The sequence below is a fragment of the Theobroma cacao genome, chromosome 1 (assembly GCF_053813885.1).
Source record: "Theobroma cacao isolate CCN51 chromosome 1, ASM5381388v1, whole genome shotgun sequence".
In the NCBI taxonomy this organism is placed as follows: domain Eukaryota; kingdom Viridiplantae; phylum Streptophyta; class Magnoliopsida; order Malvales; family Malvaceae; genus Theobroma; species Theobroma cacao.
Genome location: NC_142639.1, coordinates 23,303,417 through 23,312,350, shown reverse-complemented (window position 1 = coordinate 23,312,350; position 8,934 = coordinate 23,303,417). Strand labels below are relative to the sequence as shown.

The 8,934-nt window shown below is 31.7% G+C and overlaps 1 long non-coding RNA gene across 1 annotated transcript; it reads right to left on the bottom strand.

Annotated features, from left to right (window-relative positions):
- Nucleotides 1-2,632: 2,632 nt before the first annotated feature.
- On the bottom strand, nucleotides 2,633-4,740 carry LOC148764670 (uncharacterized). The gene is made up of 3 exons (XR_016024216.1): nucleotides 4,637-4,740; nucleotides 3,905-3,988; nucleotides 2,633-3,036 (listed from the first exon to the last, which is right to left on the bottom strand). It is a non-coding gene; the product is annotated as an uncharacterized LOC148764670 (long non-coding RNA).
- Between the last annotated feature and the right edge of the window lie 4,194 nt (nucleotides 4,741-8,934).

The following is an 8,934-nucleotide window of genomic DNA, read 5'->3' as shown; positions in this document are numbered from 1 at the left end:
CATGACTTGAAAAGCTTCATTACTCGCTTTAAAATGTTTATAATCTCATTACTGATTTTAAGTTGACTTTTTTTACATTTTTTGCTTAAACGAATTATAATTAACTGTTTACTCGGGAAACATGAGGTTAAAACCCTCTGTTGGTAGGAAAAGTCCGTTTATAGTCACCCATGCCTTCGAAAGCCTCATTACTCGCTTTAAATAGGTTTATAATCTCATTATTGACTTTAAGTTGAATTTTTTTACATTTTTTGTTTAAACAGATTATAATTGAGTGTTTACTCAGGAAACGTGAGGTTAAAACCCCCCGTTGATAGGAAAAGTCCATTTATAGTCATTCATGACTTGAAAAGCTTCATTACTCGCTTTAAAATGTTTATAATCTCATTATTGATTTTTTGTTGAATTTTTTTACATTTATTGTTTAAACGAATTATAATTAAGTGTTTACTCGGAAAACGTGAGGTTAAAACCCTATATTGGTAGGAAAAGTCCACTTATAGTCACTCATGCCTTCGAAAGCCTCATTACTCGCTTTAAATAGGTTTATAATCTCATTATTGATTTTAAGTTAAATTTCTTTGCATTTTTTGTTTAAACAGATCATAATTGAGTGTTTACTCTGGAAACGTGAGGTTAAAACCCACCGTTAATAGGAAAAGTCCATTTATAGTCATTCATGACTTGAAAAGCTTCATTACTCGCTTTAAAATGTTTATAATCTCATCATTGATTTTAAGTTGAATTTTTTTACATTTTTTGCTTAAACGAATTATAATTAAGTGTTTACTCGGGAAACATGAGGTTAAAACCCTCTGTTTGTAGGAAAAGTTCGTTTATAGTCACCCATGCCTTCGAAAGCCTCATTACTCGCTTTAAATAGGTTTATAATCTCATTATTGATTTTAAGTTGAATTTTTTTACATTTTTTGTTTAAACAGATTATAATTGAGTGTTCACTCTGGAAACGTGAGGTTAAAACCCACCGTTAATAGGAAAAGTCCATTTATAGTCATTCATGACTTGAAAAGCTTCATTACTCGCTTTAAAATGTTTATAATCTCATTACTGATTTTAAGTTGACTTTTTTTACATTTTTTGCTTAAACGAATTATAATTAACTGTTTACTCGGGAAACATGAGGTTAAAACCCTCTGTTGGTAGGAAAAGTCCGTTTATAGTCACCCATGCCTTCGAAAGCCTCATTACTCGCTTTAAATAGGTTTATAATCTCATTATTTACTTTAAGTTGAATTTTTTTACATTTTTTGTTTAAACAGATTATAATTGAGTGTTTACTCAGGAAAGGTGAGGTTAAAACCCCCCGTTGATAGGAAAAGTCCATTTATAGTCATTCATGACTTGAAAAGCTTCATTACTCGCTTTAAAATGTTTATAATCTCATTATTGATTTTCAGTTGAATTTTTTTACATTTTTTGTTTAAACGAATTATAATTAAGTGTTTACTCGAAAAACGTGAGGTTAAAACCCTCTATTTGTAGGAAAAGTCCACTTATAGTCACCCATGCCTTCGAAAGCCTCATTACTCGCTTTAAATAGGTTTATAATCTCATTATTGATTTTAAGTTAAATTTCTTTGCATTTTTTGTTTAAACAGATTATAATTGAGTGTTTACTCTGGAAACGTGAGGTTAAAACCCACCGTTTATAGGAAAAGTCCATTTATAGTCATTCATGACTTGAAAAGCTTCATTACTCGCTTTAAAATGTTTATAATCTCATTATTGATTTTAAGTTAAATTTTTTTACATTTTTTGCTTAAACGAATTATAATTAAGTGTTTACTCGGGAAACATGAGGTTAAAACCCTCTGTTTGTAGGAAAAGTCCGTTTATAGTCAGCCATGCCTTCGAAAGCCTTATTACTCGCTTTAAATAGGTTTATAATCTCATTATTGATTTTAAGTTGAATTTTTTTACATTTTTTGTTTTAACAGATTATAATTGAGTATTTACTCAGGAAACGTGAGGTTAAAACCCCCCGTTGATAGGAAAAGTCCATTTATAGTCATTCATGACTTGAAGAGCATCATTTCTCGCTTTAAAATGGTTTATAATCTCATTATTGATTTTAAGTTGAATTTTTTTACATTTTTTGTTTAAACGGATTATAATTAAGTGTTTACTCGGGAAACGTGAGGTTAAAACCCTCTGTTGATAGGAAAAGTCCATTTATAGTCACCCATTTCTTCGAAAGCCTCATTACTCGCTTTAAAAAGGTTTATAATCTCATTATTTATTTTAAGTTAAATTTTTTAACATTTTTTGTTAAAGAAGAATATAATTGAGTGTTTACTAGGGGAACGTGAGGTTAAAACCCCCCGTTGATAGGAAAAGTCCATTTATAGTCATTCATGACTTGAAAAGCATCATTGCTCGCTTTAAAAACGTTTATTGTCACGACCCGGAACTCCCCATCGAGCCCGTGACAACCGCCGCGAAGCCTCGACAAACATTCTTCACCCCGAATGTCGATCGAAACCTCGCAAGGCTCTCGTATCAGCTTTCGCACTTCCCCGGTGAGCAATAGTTATCAAATAATCAAAATACGAAAGATTACAAATCATTTCCAAATTATAACATAACATATTGTTTTTTTTTTTTGCTCACAGGGGCATTTTCGTCATTTTTATCGAAAACCTCGAAACTTGCTAAAAATGTAGTAGGTAAGCCGAAAATATATATTTAATGATTAAAAAAAATTAAGTATCTAAAACGTTCATTTGAAGTGAAAATTTGACCATTTGAATATGATAAAAATATTCAATAAAATAAACTATTTTCTTGTAAAATAATTTTCATAAAACTATCGGTACATAATTCTTATAGCGTAAAAGATAATTATATTCATATATACTATAAAGCAAATAACCAAAGCATAAAATTTCTTTTACAGTGACACGTGGGCCCATATCTATCCAAAATGCATCGGAAGCTGGAAACCTACAGCTTTTACCGATTCGAGTCCAAATGAAGGTCCTTGTTCAAGTCAGCTAACTACGAAATTCCCTGAGCCTGAAATGTGAGGAAATGAGGGTGGTGAGACTATAAAATCCCAGCGAGTAAACAGATACCATCTAAACTATCTAAAGTCGAGTAAATGGAGACAATTAAAATAAATCATCATACTGTAATTTCATTACCATTCAACTCATTTCAACCAAATAAAATCAATCCATAAAAATCGACTAATCAACTTGGCTTATGAATTTCTTAAAACTTTGGCTCGTGCCAAAACTCATACTCGGTGATACCTTGCGCAGGGCATCTAACCGAGTCCGCCAAGGCTGTTAAAATTTTGTGTACACTTAAAATATATTTTTGTTTGAAAAAAATACAGCCGTTCCTTGGCGTTGGCTGAGTTCCCCTTCACGTGGTGGTTTGGCGTGAAGTGAACCCTAAGCTATACCCTAGGAGATACCCTACGCGCCTCTCCGTTCGAGGTAATAATATAATGGAGTTTACCGTGCCCCTCTAATAGGCTGGTCCACGGAACCCCCTCTGCAGTAAATAATTAATATATAATCCACCAATCAATAAAATTCATTCTAGCATGTCATGGCAATTTATCACAACCTAGCCTCTCAAGGCTGAATACACAGTATAAATAATTATAACACCAAAATCAGTTTAGCCATTCATGCTCATTTATTGTCATAAGCCATTCAATTCAGAACCATAAATTTGCAACACAAACTAGCAGTCTCCAATTACTCTATTTTCAAAACCAATATTTGATTTTTCAGAAAATTTATAAAATCATTTTATAAAATCACAATTTCCCTTAAAACATAACAATTTACCATTTAAACTCATTTTTCATAAAATCACATAGTTGTATAAAACTACTCTAGATAATTAAGACGATAATAAGTTTACTCACTATGTCTAGAATGCAGACTTTCGAAGCACTCTGTCTACTGGTCCTCGGATGTAATTTTCTTGCCTTTATTGGAGGACTCACCACCTTGACACAGTACAAAATCGAGAATTCACTAAGTTGGTACTAAATCAAAATTAAACTAATTTGGACTACCAATGCATGATATGGAATGCAAAAATGCACTGGTAACTATCTAAATCCGGTATTAGCCTAATTCGTCTTATCACCCGATTAAATTTCTAACGGGTTCGTTTAAACTCCAATTTAATTCTTTTCAGTTTCTATACCTCAATTACACCCAAATTAACTTAATGTCCCTCAGTGTGATGCAAATTATCAGTCCCAACAGCAAATTACAAAAATACCCCTAGTGGGTAAAAATTCATATTTTTGCTCCGAAAATTTCCATTATTTTTCTAGGCTCATAATTCATTATTCCTTAACCAATTCTCCTAGAATAAAATCAAACTCATCCTCACTCACTACATGGTAAATTCAGCCATTAATGGTTGGGGGAGAAAATAAATTCTTTTCTTATTGTTTTGTTTCTAAATATGCTAAACTAACTAAAAACACTAACATAAATTAAAATCAAATAAATCCAACAACTTTCTCTCTCCTAACCCATTTTTTCAGAATTGAATTCATCATGAAAACATGTAATTTAAACGTGGAAAATAAAGAGAAATGCTTGGGAATAAGAAAACTCAAGCTTAATAGAAAAAATCTCACCTTTTTCACTTAATTTCCTTGAAAATTCACACTTTTTCTTTGATTTTCTCTCTCTAGGGTTTTGTTTTCTCCTTTCTCTCTCTTGTTTCTTGCTTGGCCGAATGTTGAAGAAGAAGAATGGGTGGGCTGATTTTTTTTATGCCTTTTTATTGTTTAATGAAATAATATTATTTTATTCATATTTTAAATATTTTATTAATTCATTTTTTTTTCTAGCCATCCACTTGTCCTATTTTTTTCACCATGCATTCCCTTTGACTTATCCAAGTCTTGAGTGAAATTTCCAGATTTTTCCAAAGTTTTGGTGGGGCAAATTTTTCAAAATTACACTTTTACCCCCGAACTTTTCAAAAATTACATTTTTACCCCAAAAATTGAAAATTTTCCATAATGCATAATTTTCACTCCTCATACTCATTTCACACTCCAAATAATTAAATTTGATCAAAATCCTTTCAAAAAATTAAATTTTCGATTTCGAATGGTAAAATTACCATTTTACCCTTTTACTCCAAATTATACCGAAATTAAAATTTTTCACTTCTAAACCTCAAATCTTACTCCAATAAGTCAAATGGGGCCAAAAATCTTTTCTAAAAATTTCCATTTTGTCCTTAGCTGGCAAATGACCATTTTGCCCCTAGATAGCGAAAAGTTCGGTTTGTCTTCAAATTGATCCTCGAACTTCGAATCACCATATTAAACCATTCTGGGACTTTAAAATTCTTAATTTCATCGTAAATTCTCTATTTGATCTAGTTCGAGGTTTAACTCAACTTTATTGTACCTCTAGGTACAATACCGACTTTTGTAAATTTTTTTCGGGACTCTCTTAGCATGCAAACATGCTATCCATCACGTGTATGTCATGACAAATATTTTTATAGAGTCGCGCTTGTCATCTTCTCCCCCACTTGGATCCACCATATGATCCTTCTTCTTGATTGACTTCGACATCCGGCTAAATATTAATATTTTAATAATATTTTATTAATAAAATATTATTTTATTCTAAAAATTTTATCTTGTCTCTTTGGTACCCAAAATACCTTATTATGCCTCACTTGACTTCCAAATCGCCTTTTATCTCACAAATTCTCCTCTGATAAAATTATTATTATTTTATTATTATTTTCTCACTTGTGAAACATTTTATCCTAAACTACTCCTTTCGTCTTTTATCACTTCTAAACATTTTAATTGACCTCAATATGCATTCGATCAATTTTATTTATCACCATATCAAAGTATGGGGTATTTCAATCTCCCCCACTTAAATAGAATTCGTCCTCGAATTCCTGTCGATGTTGCATTATCAATCTCCTTCTATGATCCTACTCCTTGTTCCTTTTATAGGGACATTCAATTTATTTCCCTCGTTCACCTTCAGTTCAATTAAATGCTTTATTTAAAGCAATTATCATCCTTTGGAACTGAATCAGTAATACTTTTCACAACCATGATCTCTTATATCTAGACACTAAGCATGCCTTTATCACCATTATTAAATTTGAACCATAACTTCACCTCAATTATACTGATTTCGATCACATATCATACTTACTTATGTATACCTAATCATCGTTTTATTAATTTGCTCCATACCAATTTTCTCAACCTTGATTCATCCATCTTATACTGGTCCAAACCCTTCCTTTAATGGAGTTCCATTAAAAACTTAAACAATTTAAGGTTTACTTTCAAAGTCATTCATAACTTTAATCGTTCATTACATGTCTGTTAACACTTTAGCTCACTAACCTCTCTGGACACTATTTCAAAATCTCCCAATTACCGAGAACCATTCTTCACTTCAGTTAGTAAAATTATCAATTTCATATATACATATATACATGCATTTTCAAATGTCAACCTCTCTCTTTATATATAGGAATCCATGTGTTCACATGCCTTGGACTACATTCCCCCATTATTCATCCGTATCCCAATCCTAGTTTCAATATAATAATTCTTATAGTGCATGTCAACCTTCTTATTATACTTGTGTATAACTTCATATCATTCATATCATTTCCAACCATATGTTTGAGTTTCCTTATACTATATATCATTCATCACAATGTCATCTCCATTGAATTATAATCTATTATACGTGTATGCTTTATAATCCTATTGATGCCTCAAAGATTTATCTCAACTTGATCATTGCATCTCATGCAATACCACAATTCCTAAGAGTCATCCTTTTTGTCCTTAATCATCTTTCATGCCTCTATATTACCTTGTATCTTTCTTGCATTACGATATTGATTTGTCACTTAAGACTCAAACCCATTTGAATCATGTATGCCTTAAGCATTTTCGAATTCCAATTTCCATAATATATTAGGAAAGTTTCATTATCGGACTTCATTTTCAAGGTCAACTTCTATCATCCTTTGTTCCACTCCTTCATATGAACATAACACCATTCTTCCTTAACTAATTAATAAATTGTACTTGAAATTGTAAAACTTAAAACTAGATTCCCCTCAAGTATTTTTCAATATTAATACTAATATCACTCTCAGCTTACAGCTTCCTTTTTATAATCACATAACTTAGTGCTTGCTTTAACGAGATCCAGAGCAAAACTTCTCTTGAGTATTTCCTTGGGAATATCTATCTTAAACTTATGTCTCACAGCATGTGATCCCTTAACTTGTGATTTAGCCGTTAGGCTTCTCAGCAAGTTTTAAAAATTTTACGTTTCATACTTGCTGTGTATGATTATAATCTCTTCTCAAAGATGTTTATGTATTCCTAAAACACTTAATCTTAAAGATATATAAATATGTACTCATCCATTCAATCCTTAACTCGTCTTCATAGGTTTCCAGGGTGCCACACAATTAGCCTCATGTTGTTACTAACCCTTGTCATTTTACTGTATCAAAACAGATATTACAAATTCTCGTAATGATATTCTATATAAACTGATTTTCTATACCAGTCTCGTAATTCTTCCTTCACACTTTCATTATTTGGTATCTCATCTCAATATAGTCATTTCAAGAATCTTTCAATTTTTTTTTCTTTTAATTATATGCCTATATACAAGGCAATAAAGAAGTTTTTCAATTCATTTGGGTAAACATTCTCCAGAATATTTAAGACTCCCAGATAACAAAACACAATGACCAACAACCAAAATTCAATTTGTAAGCTCATTATCATGTCACTCCCATCTTACTCATGCATCATAAGCATGAGGTATTTGAAGCAGTATAGCGTTGAACAGTCAATGCTGAAGTATTGTAGCTATAAAAATTTTCTCATCAAAGCTATTTGTTTGCATTCAAAGTCACCACATCAATCATTCTCAACCAGTGGTTTCCCTTTTAGATATATATCATGAGTTCCATAAGTATAGGTACCTTCTATTTTCTTGTCATACACACTAAGCCAAATTAATACTTTCATCTCATGTCATCTTTTGACTTTTATCAACATTCATAAAATTCCACCTCATAACATCCTTTCCATACAGTGTAATAAGTTCATGATACATATACCACTCCACACATAAGTTGCTCACTATCTACAACTTTCCTCAAATTTATTGTCATCCCTATCCCATTTATCTTCTTTGTCTTATACTCCAATAATCTTATTGACTTTCGGTATAATTAACTACGAAAACAGCTCAGCTTCCTCCTTATTTTATTCTCACAATCCTTACTGAATCAAAATTTTATATTCCCCATATTTCATAATTTAACTTCATTGGGTTATATTTGTGCCCGACTATTACCTCATAGTGTCATAACATCACTAAATAATCCCCTTCATGCTTAAATTACAATCATTAACTTAATCACATTATCCATTCCGAATGTCATTTATGACCTTATTGCTTCCTTCTATAACCTTCCTCAATAATTATATTACCAATTTATCTCTGTTATACTAAAAGATTCCCATACATATCCAATTATTTAAACTGCTATTTTACATTCCGTTTGAGTCATACAAAATAAAAGCCACTCCTAACTCCTTTACACAGGTAACTACTACATCTTCCCTTAAACGACACTTGCCTAGATTTATGACAATACAACTTCAACTAAAGTATTAAACATCTTTAGGTTCCTCTTTGTCCTGATCTGGGCACATCAATGGATCCTCTTCCTCCTGAGATTTTCTCCTTTGTTCTTCAATCCAGGCTTGTTGTATTCTCCTATATTCTTCATCACTCACCGGTGCAGCATTTCTTCCACAACCGGGAGGAAAATGTCGTACACCTGACACTTTTCTAAGAGGTTTACTTGCCACTGTTACTTTCTCCTTATCCTTTT